The sequence below is a fragment of the Canis lupus genome, chromosome 25 (assembly GCF_003254725.2).
Source record: "Canis lupus dingo isolate Sandy chromosome 25, ASM325472v2, whole genome shotgun sequence".
Classification (NCBI taxonomy): domain Eukaryota; kingdom Metazoa; phylum Chordata; class Mammalia; order Carnivora; family Canidae; genus Canis; species Canis lupus.
In genome coordinates this window covers 5,844,163-5,856,430 of record NC_064267.1, presented here as the reverse complement: position 1 = coordinate 5,856,430, position 12,268 = coordinate 5,844,163, and the positions used below count along the sequence as shown (strand labels likewise).

The following is a 12,268-nucleotide window of genomic DNA, read 5'->3' as shown; positions in this document are numbered from 1 at the left end:
AGTAATATTGAATGAAAGAGTCACAATGAAATATGTTAAAATGGTGTCCTGTCCTACTCTTCTCCCCTTGCAAAAAATAAATAAATTAATTAATTAATTAAACTGAAGGAATTGATGACTAGTGACAGTCTCTACAGAACACTGTGGAAATCAATTAAACAGAATCTTAAAAATGCCTCAGGGTGTAATTGATAACATGATGAGACAAGAAAAAAATCACAAGTATGAAGTTAAATCCAAAAATTCTTACTTAGAGAAAATGCAGAGGCTTCTTGTATCCCACAGGACCAATCTGGAAAACTATCAGTGTTTGGAGAGGTGAGAATCAGAGAATAATTGTTGTTGTTTGTTTATTCTTGACAGTTTTAAAGGACAATTTCTGTTGGGGGGAAAATTTCTGTTTCCTACTTAGAAGTTCCTTCTAGGGCAACCCAGGTGGCTCAGCAGTTTAGCACCCGCCTTTGGCCCAGGGCGTGATCCTGAGTCCTGGGATCGAGTCCCACGTCGGGATCCCTGTATGGAGCCTGCTTCTCCTTCTGCCTGTGTCTCTGCCTCTCTCTCTCTCTCTCTCTCTCTCTCTCTCTCTCTGTTACTCATGAATAAATGAATAAAATCATTAAAAAAAAAAAAAGTTCCTTCTAAACCCAAGACTGTTCCAGGAAAACTTTTTAAGGCTCTTTCTTGAACTTTGGAAATGGATTTTGCATAAACATATAATCTATTTACTTAATTGCTTCAGTAGATTATCATTCCTCAAATTCAGAGGTTTAAAAACATCACTGATATGAAACACGATCAGAAAAGGAAAAAAAAAAAATCAATGTTACAAAGGTTAGGTGCCAGACCAGTGAATGAAAGGCCAGGATTTTGTCCATGGTGGTCTCTCAATTAGATAACTGCCATTTTCAGTATTGAAACCTATTCATTGTTGATGTGATTTTCATAAAACATTAAAATGGTTCAAATATTTTCTTGAATTACAGCCCAGTCAATTTAGGCACTTAGATCTGGCTAAGCACTGGTTGCTAGATTTTCTTAGTGTGTTATCCACTAAGCCACACACAACGCTAAGAAAATCTTAATTCCTATTAAAATGTATAAAGTTGGTCAAAATAATTTGTTTTTTGCAGAACACAATTGTCTGTTGTTTCATTTCAATATTAAAGGTTCAATGATCTCTAATGATCTCTATCATGAGAATTAAAATATTAATGCATTTGGTACTAACACCATACAGTACTTCAGCTCTTAAATAATTTTTTGAATCATGAGGCTATTTCAGGGAAAATAACTCAGGAAGATCAGATACCTGGAATGTATTGCTCTAAAATTAAGGTAAAATTATTGTACCCTATTAAAATTTGTAATCTTTTGTTAATGAAGTTTAGAAAGACAGCACATTTATCGCAGGGAAGCCAGGGGAAAGGAAGTAGTAATTATCAGAATATATGCACCAAATCATTATTCTACCTCATTCCTTATGCATTTAAACTGTCTCTCTCCACTACACAAGTCTTTTGTAATAAAAGCAGAAGATTTTGATAGCCTACTTAGTGTAGATTTAGATGCAATCCACAGCTAGTTTTAAAAGAAGAAAAATCTTAAATTTTATTACCAGAGTTCCCAGATTAATTAATGGCAGAATGGTTAAATTTCCAGATACATGTTGGTCTTGTTAACACATAATTGATTCCAACTCCTCAAAGACAGTTCCTCCTTTTTATGCCAGACATCTAGGTTGTAAAATAAGGTAAGGTCCGTGAGGAATACAGCATAGCAAGACAGGTCAATGCAGGCTTTGTTCATTGACAGCTTTCTAAAGTTATTATTAATCATAATAATACCAACAAATGTTTGAGTGCCTACTATGTGCCAAGCATTTTATAAGATTCTCTTCTGTAAACTTGACAGCAACTCTATGTGTTCTGAATTAATATTTTCCTTATTACATGAATAAAAATTTTGTGACCCAAAGAAATTAAGTAACTCGTTCAAAGTAATTCACCTGGTAAATGGCATACCTTGGATTTGAATCAAAAGAGATGATACTCGAGTCTGTGGTTTATCACTGAGCAAAGCTGTAGTCATCAAATCATCTGATAAATTTCTTTGCAAAGTCAGACAACTTTTTAAATTGGGCAAGCTATTTCACTAACATTTTTATTTCATTACTACCTAAAAATGACGAACCTACCAGCAAAACTAGGCAAAAGCTTATCAGCTTCTCCACTTTTAGAAGTATGAGACTCTCAAAATATGTCTATATATTTAAAGTCTGTATCACTTCTTTATCATGCCTGTAGCAGTTTTATGATCAGATGAGAAAAAATGTCCCATCTCTCCCCTCTGGCTGGCTGGCCAATCCATAGTGCCCTCCTGCAGTAATATCCCTATCTGGAAAAGCACAAAGCCCCAAAGACATTTCAAAGACCACTTCTGTGAAGCTTTCCTTAGCTGTCGCAAACAAAATGAGGCAGTTCTGCCTCTATGCTCTCTTAACACTCGGTTTTTACCTCCATCAGAGCACAAACCACAGAGCATTCTAAATGATCTGCAGTGAATCATCTTCGATGCTAGACCACACTCCAGGACTGTCTCTCAGGTTTCAGTGAAACTGTTGGTGAACATAGTAAATCTATTTCTCAGTCTTCCATTTTCCTAAAGCATGTCGGAATCATGGATTATTATTGCAATATTCTCCTCAAGAGTCTGCCCAAATTATTATTCTAAAAAATAAACAAACAAAATCAGTGTTTTTAGCTTTGTAAATGGGAAAACCAAAGAATAGCCCAAACAATTGATCATGAAGTCATAAATTGTCTGAAGCCTCTGCTTTAGGAAAGACTCTTGAATAATAGAGAATTCGCAAGACTGTATGTGTTCCATTTTGTACTACTCTTTACCACAAACGTTCCAAAGAACTTAAATGATTGAGAAAATGTAAAATTAATATTTAGTCTTTTGGAAACTAATTTTGTGAATAATTTCATTTTAATAACCTAAAACAAAAAAATAACCTAACACTATGGTTATGAATGAGTATCCACTTTAGAAATTAATGGTTTAGTTGCTGAAACAAAAAAGTGATTAACTTTATATCATCAATTAAACTGTTACAATCAATGTAACTCTATATCATCACTTTCATGCAAAATAAACAATGAATATCTTGAAAACTGTAAATTACATACATCCTGTAGACCCTAAAATAAAAGGGAAATTAAAGACTACTTAGCAAAAGCAAACTCGGTTTTCCCTTAAAGAAAAAACATAAAGAACTTTTAAAAAGATGAAATATTCACATTCGTGCTCCTTCCTAATAATTCCTATGAATCATTCAGTCTTATTGAAATATACCATTACTACTTAATTAATAGAACATTCTCACATATATATGTGTGTGCATTGATTTTTAATTTTTGTTGCATCAATGTAACCAGAGCTTCAAACTTTGTTATATTAAAAGCAAATTATTGAGATTTTAGCCAGCTCCTACTCTGCCTGGAGCCATGAAATAAAAAGTGGAGGCAGACAAGATGTAGATATTCCAAACATGGAAGAATCACTGTAGCACAAAATAGTCAGAAAATTCCAGAAATTTGAACCTAATTTAATGATGTTCTCAGAGAGATCCTGAGGATGCAAGATGGCTATTTCCTACCTAAACAATAATCCCAAGCTGGATGAACATTCAGCTACCACAGTTGCTGAAAGCACTTCAGAAGAGAGTTCACTTTTGCCCCTATAATGATGTCTTTGTTGGGTTTGTATGTTCTTGTGTAGACACATGCATAGTACAAGTGTAAGTGCTTAAGTATGTTCCATAGGTAAGGAAAGAAGGAAAAATATGCAAGCAAGTTTATGAACATAATGGCAATGTATGGTTGGTAGCTGAAGCAGATAGACAATAGGTGATTAGCAGAAGACAGGGAAGCAGGCTGAAATGACTGAGTGCCTTACTAAGGACCTCCATTTTGTCTCCTGTAATACCCAGGGTCATATTTCTTATCAACTCAAATAAGTCCTTTTTTCAACACCAGAAGCAATGGTATTTGCCATAGGCAGAAAAAAAGTGAACCCCTAAAGTGTCCTAATTCCCAGAACCTGTAAGTGTCACTGTACATGGCAAAACAGACTTTGCAGATGTACTTAAGTAAGATCTTAAGGTAGAGAAATTACCTTGGATTAACTGGGTGAGCCCAGTGTAATCACAAGGGAAACTGGAGGGGTAGAAATAGAGAAGGAGATGTGATGATGGAAGCACAGGTAGAATAGATGTGGCCATGAGCCAAGGAATATGGGCTACCTCTTAAAGCTAAGAAAGGCAAGGAATGGACCCTGCCACAAAGCCTCTAGAAGGAACAAGGTTCTGCCAAAACCTTGATGCTAGTCCTGTAAGTCCTATTTCAGAATTCTGGCACCCAGAAAAGTCCAATAAGAAATCTCTGTTGTTTTAAGTCACTAAGTTTGTGACAATTTGTGACAGCAGCCATTGAAAACAAATCTAGGTTCTTTGTTGATTTTTGTTGTGGTTTACATTGTTCTCTTCAAGATAAATATGCATTTTCTTCCTATATTGAGTGCTCCTTGTTATGCCCTATTTTTGTACCATAATGTAGAAAGTACTTATAAATCAGTGTCAGTATATGCTCTTACACATCAGGGTGTTTCCTTCAACTTAAAAGGCAAGAAATATTAAAAAGTCCTGAAAGGTCATTCAAAAGTGCTATATGCTAACTCCTATGTGTTTGCAATATATCCTTTATCTCAGCTCAACCCTTGTCCTCCTCCACATTGCAAAAGATTAGGCACAGAATCCAGATTGTGACAGACACAATGTGGGCCAGTGTAAATGGGGTGGCATAATAACTCTGGAAAGGACTGGGGTTGTGCAAGATTATGTGGCAGAGTACCAAAACAAAACAAAACAAAACAAAACAAAACCCAAGAGATACCAAAAGATTTCCATCAGCCAATCAGGAAGAGCCAGTCAGGAAGCTATCACAAAGTCCTGCTCCCTAAGCAGCAGAAAATGCAATGATAATGAAATAGAAAACTAAATTAAGTTCAACATGCCCTTTAGGAGACTAACAGAACAACCAGTGCACCAACGTGATCTGCAGCCTAGTGAGTTTTGTTCCAATGGGAAATCAAGTTAGCTGATCTATCTTGGAACACTACCACAACTTCGTAGACCAGTGGACTACTCTATGCAGGTGAGTCCTCTCAAGCTTTCAAAGATTGCTTTCTAGATCTTCAGTGACCCCGATAAGAGCAGGTGAATTTGGGAGTCCTTGAGGGTACCAATAGTTTGGGTAAGGACTTGTCCCTCAGAACAAGTGCTTTTCTTCATTTTGTGTTTCTCTTCATCTTGGACCCAGCCCCATCAGCCTATCCACCCATTAGCAGATCAGTAGCTCTGATAGTAAAATCTACACCAGAGAATTAATGTTAATATTCCTTATCCATGTGCTCTTCCAGCAATGTGCCAGGGATTATTCTTAGCATGATTGTCATTGGTGATAGTCCCCATGGGGAATTGGGACAGTAGAAAAGGTAAATCAATGATTTAAAAGGTCAACTAGAATTCTGGTACCTACCAGATGAATAAAGTTTTTCCTGTCCCTTCTCCCAAAAGAGGTCTTCCCATTGAGACTTAGTTCTAACTCTAGGGAAAAAGAAGTGATCCTGTTACAGGTTGGAAAGATACCTCCTGACAGTCAGTTATAGTGCCTGTGTCTCAGAAGGTAGAACAACAGGGCCAGAGGATATACTGGAATGGCTGTGTGGCATATAGCTTCAGGTGGAGAACATATCTTGTGTAGTTTATAGTCAATTATATTCCTTGAGGTGGCTGAGTCTATTACAGGGATCTCTCAATTACTTGAACAGCTGAAAGTTATCTGTTATAGGTCCTTTTATGTGTCAGGTATTCTGTTCATATTGGAGATACAGATATGATTAGGACACAGCCCTCCACAGACAAGGATAAGGAGAGTTACAATGTTCTAAGTCTGAACCTTAGCTCCATCTCTGAGGAGGTGTGAGACTTTGAGCAACTTCTAGTGTTTCATTCTCATTTATAAAGTGAAATATTAAAATCCTTATCATCTGATTAGGGTAGTTGGATATTGCTTCTATTGAATAGCTTAGAATTTAGTGGAGAGATAAATGGACACACAGATGCCTAAATGCTACGAGAGAGGTATTTGCATGTATGTGGAAGCACAGGGGACTTAGCTGGAGGGGAACGTGATAAAGAATTTGTAGGAACTGGTGGAAGGGCTTGCAATCAAAACAACACCCTGATGTATGAGATTTAGGGACAAAGGCTCCTCTATGCTCATTTAGCCAGACCAGTCCTAATAGAGCATCCTATACAACCTAAAGGTACAGGCTGACTTTCCATGGTGCTCTTTCTTGTTGGAGAGTAAATTGGAACTAGTAAAATAGAATACTTATTTATTTATTCATTGATTCATTTAGCTATTATTTGTACAGAGAAGTAACAAACTTCAGTCAGTCTGAGGATTTCATTGAAATGCCAACGCTAAGGCAGGAGTTCAGCTGCCCCTTATTCTGGGCATTGATTGAGCTCAATTGAATTGATTAGCATAGATTCCTTTCTCTTTTCTCCACATAAACCTGCTAGTGTAGATTCAATGTTAATCAAAATATACTTCAAACAATGAAATTGGACCAACTTAAATTAAGTAGAGAAATTAAGAAATAATTTCTATAATTATAATAAAATTGCAATCTATTTAAGAAATTTAAATTGCATTGGGATTCCCTAACTGGATGCCCCTTGTTGGCCATTTTATTAGATGGCATAATTCAATCTATATTAGTAGATCTCCATATATCAGATGAGAAGCTTAATAGCAGATCAGTTTATATGTATTCATGGAGCAGCATTCTCTACTAAAGTGTCTTAGTCTCTTGTACAATTTGAGTCATATTTAGGGTGTATGATTTATTGGAACAGAGTAATTTTTTATGGTCTTTTATAATCCTAAATCCTTATATCCATGCAACAATTGCACCGAGGGTCAGTTTCTCCCCTCTACCCAATCCTATTTTTCTCACTTCTTTACAGTGTATCTCCCAAGAGCACTACACACTATACACTCTGCAAGCAACTTTACGTCTCAGTCTGTTTCCGGTAACCCAATCTAGCATGTGATTGTCAGTCAAAATGGCCCCTTTGAGAAGCTTTACACAAATTTTAATCATTTTCTCCTTGCTCAGAAGCTATTGAGGATTCCAATTGAGCATCTGTTTTTAGGACCAGAAGCACAGATATCTACCCCAAAGTGCCAAATATTTACCATCTGGGGATACGTATGTATATTTTTTGGAAATGGCCATAAGTTATTCTAAGCTGAATCCAAAAAATGAGTTTTATAATTAAGTTATAGTCTACTATTTAGGATACAAAATTAAGTGCAGCTAAATGTGCCTAAATGGTGATCAAATTGGTTTGAAAACAGTATCTAAAAAGATGCTAAAAAAGTTTTTAGCAAGAGCAACATCAGTGAAATAGATATGTAGGCTCCCAGGAGAATTACTCAGAATGATAACTTTCATATCCATGTGTAGCTTCTGTTATTATTATTAAAAATACCAGTTCCATCATTTTATGGTTATGATGAAGTTGCAGCCATAAAACACAAGTTAGAGTCTATTTTTCCCCTCTATAATCCATACTTTAAGGCCTAAAGAGTCCCAAGGAAAAATGGGACTTTAGGACCTAAGTGGGAGGTTCTAAAGAAATGAGGAAGTTTAAGGAGCATTTGGTACATTTTCCAATGCAAGGATTTGAGCATTTTTATAGGTTAATGGCAGGTATTGTGTCTTATCCATTTTCCATCCCAAGCTCCTGTCCCAGTGCCTGATACATAGCAAACTTGTGCGAGTAACTAAATTATTCAATTACAAGGGAAATGCTAGAAACAAGTAGGCTTTCTGGGCCCCAGCTGGTAAAAACTATCAGAAATGATAAATAAAATATTATAATAATGGTATTATTTCTTATATTTGTGTAGCTTATTTTGTATATCTATGTAGCATCTCCTATATTCCCCCCTCAACTTCGTATTCCCTTTAGTTATTAGCTGAACCCTAAAAGTTTAAAGGAACTATATGCTTATTTGCATGATATGAGGGGCTGACTCTTCAGTAAGTCTTAGTAGTAGAAGAATCCAAAAAATAAAGTAGGTAGAGGTTATTGCAAAGATGAAAGAAAGGATGAGTTCTCCCTAAGGTCTAGGAGTGAAAGAAGGGAAACATAAGGAGACACCTCAGCCTGAAAACAGGCTCCAGGCTTCTCAAAGCAGAAAATTCTCATGGCTCACCAAACAGGAATCACTGATGTAGCTATAACCAATGGCATATGGTTAAGTGTCAAAAAGGATAGAGCTGACCATTTGTGCTGTGCAAAGCAGGAAGACCAGAGGTCAATATACACTGGAAAAATCTTCAGGAGAAAAAAAGAGAAAGAGCTGTGATTGGAACGAAAAACCATCAGATCAAAAAGGACTGTTCAGGAAGTGCTGGAGGGAGAAGGCAATCCCACAGTAAATGAAGGTTTAGAGGCAGAAATGGTCCTGACATCCATGGCTACCCTGTGGCTGACCCATTGCAATCACATCCTATTCATAAATCATTGATAGAAAGTATGTGGGCCAGACCTGGACCAGGCACCGGGAAAGCTACAGATGTGTATAGATGAACATTCCCTCCAGAGTTTCCACAGCAGAGCCACAGAAAGAAAACCAACACTCATGAAACCATTAACCCTAAATATTGTAATTATCTGGGAACAGAAATTCAGAAAAGTAAGACACAAATCTGAGAAAGTTTCATGAAGAAAGACTTCGAGCTAAACTTTGAGAGGTGGCCAGAATTTTGATAGGTAGCTCTGAGCAGAAGGAAGAGCATCAGGGGCATCAGAAATAAGCATGATTTTTGTTCTGTAGGACAAAAAAGGCACACTGGATCCTATGAGAAAGTAAGACTGAATATATAAATATTGAGGCCAAACTGAGACAGTCAGGGATCTTGGGAACAAGCCCCTGCATACCCAGGACATTTCCTGGTGGCTGTTAGCACTTTTCTTGCAGAACGACCTGTTGGCTGCTACTGCTTTTTCTTACAGAGCAAAGCACCAGCCAAGATGCAAGGCTAGACTCTTTGAACTAGTCTAAGACAAGATGTCCACCAAATTTGACTTTTACTGACTTTCCCTCATTATTTAAATACATGCCCAGAAGTGGAGACTTAACATGCAAATGAAACATATAGGACATATGAAGCAGCATGTTGTGTAAACTGTAGCTGTGCACCTAACTTCTGGTATGTCCCTGCTCCTACATGCTTAAACGTGGCTCCTTTCCCACCTGGGCTCCTTTAAAACTTTCACTGGCTGTTGTTCGGGGAGTCAGTCTGATACCTTTGTGATGACTGTGTGTCCATCCAGCTGTAGGTGTTGCCTCAGTAAGTCTTGCCTGTGCTTTTAAATATTGGGTCTAGCTTCATTTCTACTGTTGCTGGGTCCACGGACCTGAGTCTGATAACAAATGACAGGACTTCAAGAGAACAAGAGAACTTGGATTTGAGGTAGATGATGAGGAAGCACATCATGGAGGGGAGGCAGCTGGGAGACATTAAAGACAAAGCCACCCACCTGCAGGCAGCTGTGACTGCCCAAATCAAAATTGATGAAGACCTCAACTAGGCAGCATAAATGGGAATAGGAAAAGGGAGATTCTAACAAAACATTTCAGAAAGCCCAACAAGATGACAAGAGGGTGGAAACAGAGATGAATCCAAAGTGATGTTGCTCACAGAAACTAGATTATTGGGAAGGGAACTCAGTCTAGGAAATATACAAGAAGTTTGGTTTAAAATATATTAAATCTTGGGATCCCTGGGTGGCGCAGCGGTTTGGCGCCTGCCTTTGGCCCAGGGCGCGGTCCTGGAGACCCGGGATCGAATCCCACGTCGGGCTCCTGGTGCATGGAGCCTGCTTCTCCCTCTGCCTGTGTCTCTGTCTCTCTCTCTCTCTCACTGTGTGTCTATCATAAATAAATAAAAGTTTAAAAAAAAATAAAAAATAAAAAAAAATAAAATATATTAAATCTGGCAAGGGCACAGGCTATGGAGTCTGAAGGTCTTGCCTGCTTATTCCGAGGCTCAGTCACTTGACGGCCTCATGGAGATCTGCCTTCAGCACATTTTTCACCATAACTCAACTAGTCTGGTCTGCCATTCAGCTGCTCTTCCAGAATTACTGGAGCCGGGAACCAAGCTGGCAAGATAGACTTTCCCTCACTGTGGATAATGGAGAATTTTACCAAGGTTTAAGCATGATTATTTTGTTGTTGTTGTTGTTCAGATCATACGTAGTAAACAATCAGGAAATCCTACTGATTGTTAGGTTCATTACAGCACATCTACTATGTTCTACGTTTTGACCTAGACTTTTTCAATCATATCTCACTTAAATGTTAATCCAATGTAAAAGATACTGTTAACCCAATCTGTTAAAAAAATAAATAAATAAAACAGGGATGCTGGGTGGCTCAGCAGTTGAGCATCTGCCTTTGGCTCAGGGCGTGATCCCGGGTTTGGGGATCGAGTCCCACATCAGGCTCCTTGTGGGGAGCCTGCTTCTCCCTATGCCTGTGTCTCTGCCTCTATGTGTCTCTCATGAATAAATAAATAAAATCTTTGAAAAAAATAAAAATAAAAAAATAAACAAGTTCAGAGAAGTTGAATTCCAAATTCACAAAACTATTGCAAGTAGAGCAAGAATTCCAACCCAGCTCTTTTTTAATCCAAAATCTATGGTCTTTCACTCAGATACAGAGAGAGTGCTGATCAAAACAATTGCATAAGAACAATTGCATATGGCATGATTCAAAATATATTCTGGGAACAAGATGAGATAGAAGCAATTAATTGGTCAAAAGTTCTATAATTTCACTCCTGAGAACTATCAAGACCTAAATGGCTGCTCTCTAGTTTTAAGGATTTATTGACACCTAAATTTTTAGATTTAGAACATCTGTATTTACCATTTATCATTAACCATTTTAGGAGCAATAATGTGTTTCAAAAGATAATTTAGGAATCAAATTTCATTACATTTTCATCAGTAAAATCAATATAGTCAATACAGATGGGGAAAGAACATTTTATAAAGGAAAAATACAAATGGTCAAAAACTTAATGAATACATTTCTAACATCATTAATAACAAAAAAATGAAATTAAAGAAGTTACCATTTTTTTATCTCCCAAATAGCCCAGAATTATTTTTTTTTAAATCCAGTTGATGAGAATGAGTGAAAATTATCATTCTCCTATACTGTTGATTAAAGTTCAAATTGGTATCATCTTTCTAAAAGACAAGTTGCAAATAAAAATCATCAGAATGTACAAACCCTTTGACCCAGAAATTTCTTAAGTACAAGTACATTCATCATGATGTTATTTAAAGTAGCAAAAAATTTTAATCAGCCTAATATCCAACAATAATTAATGATCAAAGTTGGAGGTATCGTACAATAGAATGCACTGCAGTTATTAAAAATCACATTATGTAAGAATATAAATGACCTTAAAGGGGATCCCTGCGTGGCGCAGTGGTTTAGTGCCTGCCTTTGGCCCAGGGCACGATCCTGGAGACCCGGGATGGAATCCCACGTCGGGCTCCCGGCGCATGGAGCCTGCTTCTCCCTCTGCCTATGTCTCTGCCTCTCTCTCTCTCTGTGACTATCATAAATAAATAAAAATTCTAAAAAAAAAAATGATTATAGCTCATCATTAAATAAAGAAAAACATCTTTCAAAATAATGTTATACTATAATTCAATTTTGTTGACCTGAGCTGGAGGTTCCTCCTCGATCTGAAGAAAGTTTGGCTTTTGTTTTGTTTTTTTTTTAGTCATGAGATAATATTTTCTTCCTTGTGCTTTTCTGTGACTTCCAAATTTTCTATAACAAATACATGTGGTATTTAATTCTCAGATACAAGTCATTTAAAAATCTGATTTAAAAAAAATCTGATTTTGCCAAATTGTCTATTATAGATTAGCAGGGAAGCCAGGTACAAATTCCACTCCTCCAGGAGAACATTTGTTGTCTTTTTCCTCAAGCTTTCTTTACTATCTCCCCTTACATTCCACTCCTCCCCTTCTGAGAAAAGCACAGCTGGTTTTAGCCATTGTCCTGATCACAAACCTTTCCACCAGAATGCCATG

General features: G+C 37.1%; 2 long non-coding RNA genes across 4 annotated transcripts in view; one reads left to right on the top strand and one right to left on the bottom strand.

Annotated features, from left to right (window-relative positions):
* The window catches only part of LOC112669411 (uncharacterized), an 85,580-nt gene that overhangs the window by 33,985 nt on the left and 39,327 nt on the right, over positions 1 to 12,268 (bottom strand). For 2 of the 3 annotated variants that reach the window (XR_007405983.1, XR_003142230.3), the window contains one exon: positions 1,616 to 1,733. The exons of the other annotated variant lie outside the window; for it this stretch is intronic. This is a non-coding gene — a long non-coding RNA (uncharacterized LOC112669411). The remainder of the gene's footprint in view (positions 1 to 1,615; positions 1,734 to 12,268) is intronic. 3 annotated transcript variants of the gene reach the window in all.
* Positions 5,025 to 12,268, top strand: part of LOC118355788 (uncharacterized) — a 46,218-nt gene continuing 38,974 nt past the window's right edge. The window contains exon 1 of the long non-coding RNA XR_004818931.2: positions 5,025 to 5,216. This is a non-coding gene — a long non-coding RNA (uncharacterized LOC118355788). The remainder of the gene's footprint in view (positions 5,217 to 12,268) is intronic.